The 3,816-nt window shown below is 42.2% G+C and overlaps 1 pseudogene; it reads left to right on the top strand.

Annotated features, from left to right (window-relative positions):
• Positions 1-338: 338 nt before the first annotated feature.
• LOC119428616 lies at positions 339-457 on the top strand (annotated as a pseudogene).
• The last annotated feature ends 3,359 nt before the right edge of the window (positions 458-3,816 follow it).

A 3,816-nucleotide genomic window follows, 5' to 3' on the forward strand; every position in this document is an offset into this window, starting at 1 on the left:
GACTAAAACGTAATAGCAGAGAGTTTTGACTTCAGAAGTATGACAGAAGTATTCAATATTCCTAACTGGCCATTAAACATGGCATATTGACAAGACGAACAGCCTCACCAACTATTTTATCCATTCACATCTTCAGTTGTTCTGTTGGGACTTTATATCATTTTTAAATTAAGTTATTCACTTTTTATGACGATCAGAGGGGTCTTGACCAAAACTTAAATCAAATTATTGTTCTGTAGCAAATAAACTTTTACCTGTTACTTTTGTTGCAAAGATATAAAGAAAAAAAAAACCTACTAAATGTTTATTTTGGCTGTCATGCATCTGTCCATACCACGTATTATGGCCATACCACCCTGAATACATCCGATCTCATTTGATCATGGAAGCTAAGCAGGGTCGGGTCTAGTTAGTACTTGGATGAGAGACTGCCTGGGAATACCAGGTGCTGTAAACTTGAGGGGGCCAAGATAGGCAGGGCAGCTGACTTGGGACCAGAAAGTCGTGGCTCGACTCCCAGTCATTCCCAGATGTCGTCTCTGAGCAAGACAGACAATAATTGCTCCCCGGGTCCTTAATAGCTGCCCACTGCTCCACCTGGGTGTATCTCACATGTGATGGGATAAAATGTAGAGAAATATATTCATCATGTATGGGAACATACAATGACAAAATATATCAATCATACCTCTTTTAATTTTTGATACATTGTCCTAAAATTAAAAATAAGGTGTTTCTCTGCAAAGCAGCACGGTGGCGCAACTGGTAGAGCTGCTGCCTCTCAGCGAGCAGGTCCCTGGTTCAAACCCCGGTCCAGGGGCCTTTCTGGGTGGAGTTTGCATGTTCTCTCCGTGCATGCGTGGGTTTTCTCCGGGTGCTCCGGTTTCCTCCCACAGTCCAAAAACATGCATGTTAGGCTGATTGGTAACTCTAAATTGTCCCTAGGTGTGAGAGAGAGAGTGAATGGTTGTTTGTCTCGTTTGTCTCTATGTGGCCCTGTGATGGACTTGCGACCCGTCCAGGGTGTACCCCGCCCCTCGCACAGTGATTGCTGGACATGGGCACCAGCGACCCCCGTGACCCAAAATGGAATTAACGGGTAAAGATAATGGATGGATGGATGGATGTTTCTCTGCATTAAATGAATAATTAACAGGTTTCTGCAAAACTTGAAAACTTGCTGAAAAGCAGGAAAACAACCAAAATAGCAGAACAGGTTTGGTTACTTTGCAGAGAGTGGTGAAGGCTGCACAGAAGTCTGTTGGAGTCAGCCTCCCCACCATCACAGACATCTACACCTCCAGATATAGGAAGAGGACCACCTGCATCATGAAGAACCCCACTCACCCAGCATACACACGTTTTGCCCCACTCCCCTCAGGCAGAAGGTTGAGGAGCATTAAGTGTAGAACCACTAGACTGAGGAACAGCTTCTACCCTGAGGCTGTTAGACTCATGAATATCTAACCAGGAAAATCACTGTGAAAAAAAAAATCACTGTAATGCCACTTGATATGCTGCTGATCTCATGCTGCTGATCTGTTTCATGCTGCTGTGTTCATTCGTACTCACACAGACTCATGTTCATGCTGCTGTTGTTCGGCGTATTGTTTTTGTACTACTAGTGCTTAGTACATTCTTAGTTTAGCGTATTTCTTAGTTCATATCTTAGACCTTATTACTGTTTTTCATTACAATTTATACTTTTGTTGGATGTAACCGGCACCCTGTGTACACAATTTCATTCCACCTCATGTACCACATGTGGTGTGTATGACAAATAAAGAAACTTTGACTACTCGTATCACTCTCCACCTTTCGTAAAAACAACGACAACAACAAAAAAAAGATCACAGCACAAACATGATTGTAAAGTTTACTTCAAATATTTTATATTCCTTTATTTTTTATTTTTGCTGGGATGTTTGATTAATTAGACGGTTTGCAACAATAAAACCATTTCACACTGTAACCATGCCATTTATTGATCTATTTAAATGAACAATTTAAAGAACAATTATTCCAGTTTTCTTTGGCATCTGTGTCACAGAATTGATTCCACAGCACCCTCACAAAGTCAGGGATAAAAGCAACTTTCCTTGGTGACGTGCCACACATCAACCTCGTACCTCTCAATCACGGCTCGCCCGTTGATCTCAGATATTGCACATGGAGAAAATTTAGTTTCTATCCTGGGACAGTATTATAACAAAATGGAGGTATAATCTGGTTTGGCAAACTTTAAATTGTGAAAACTTTCCAAGTAGCCAGTTTAAGCACAGCTGGGTTTCGGAAGGATTCATCGAGCAAAAAAAATTCAAAACCCAAATAAAGTTTCGAAAAAGAGATGGGAGCGTGTTGTGTTTGAGGGCAGAGGGAAGAGTAGTAATGAATAATTTCTGATCCAATAAACCCACAAGCTAAGAAGTCAAATCTCAAGAGAAATTAAATCTGTGAAGGCCTGTAATGGAGAGATAAAGAAATATTACTTAATGAGAGTAAGGACGGTCATACCAAACGGTTGCCAACGCATTTATTAAGCGATCACTTATGGATACAGCTGCACTCTGGAAACATCAATCTTCTTAAAAAACATGGCTGCTGTGGAACATACGCTTTAGCAGAGAAATCTTAAAGAAGACCTGAACGACAGTCCTTTAGGTCACCTTTTCAACAAATGGACAGCAGTCATGGCAACTCTATAAATATCCGTTTTTTTTAAGTCTGATTCATCCGAGTCTGACTCAGATTGGTCAAAAGGACCATTATATGTGGCCTTTCCACGTTCTGCTTCCTGGATCTCCACGCAGTGCCTCCCCCTGGAGGTCAGGCTTCTTAAATGGCTGCGTGGGCATGAGGAAATAAGCACGGCAGAGGACAGGACCCGTCTTAAAGCAGAAGCACGATGACACGAACCTTTATTCATAATGTCGTAACAGTCACTGAGAGCGTGGGCTTTGAGCCGCGGAGGCAAGAAGACTGCAGCTTCCGTTCATCTCTGAGAATTCACTTTCCTTTGACTTGCTACCAGGAGACCAGGATCATCACTATAATTCTCAGATGCTTACAGCCCCTAATAAATTGAGTAGGAACACCCATGGCTGTCCATTGCTCCCCTTTTTCGCCTTCCATCATCCGGCCCCACTTCCATTAGGCAGTGCTTTATCCCATCATCCATCACTCTAAGGTGTTGTCCACTATTGGCTGCCCTTGATCACCCCTGACTAGCCTTGACTGGAGGCCTGTGCTTTGTGTAGTAGATGCGAGAGCTGATAGGATGTGACAACTTTATTAAGCACAAATCAGGCAGCCGAATTTCCATTCTCCGCTGGACATGTGAGGGATGCGAGCCTCAAGCTGTGGTTTCCATCGCGCCATGGAACTTCCTCCCCACTTTTATTTTTCTCGTTTAATTCAAAAGCCCTCGAGTCTCTGACATGATCATACTATGGCCTCAACTATCCACTACTGGAGCCTATAGGGGACATATGGTGGCTCGGAGGGTTGTTTCCGTCACTGGAGTAAAGCATCAACCTCGCGTCTTTGGTGAACATTCGTAACTTTAACTTACATCACGACCAGGCTGCTTTTTATCATTTTAAAACAGGTGCAAACTAAAAACGGTTTTATTTCTGTAGAATGACACACATCTAACATGTTTTACTACATATATCATGATCTTGTTGCTTTGTACAAAAAATATCACCTTTGACTGCTCTTGAAATGATTTTTTTTAATTGCAAGAAGTTCAATTTGCACGGTTAATTCCGTGTTTTTTAACACATTCAAGGCACATATAAATGCTCTGAGATGCAG

Source organism: Nematolebias whitei, chromosome 22, assembly GCF_014905685.2.
Source record: "Nematolebias whitei isolate Nwh7 chromosome 22, NemWhi1, whole genome shotgun sequence".
NCBI classification, from domain to species: domain Eukaryota; kingdom Metazoa; phylum Chordata; class Actinopteri; order Cyprinodontiformes; family Rivulidae; genus Nematolebias; species Nematolebias whitei.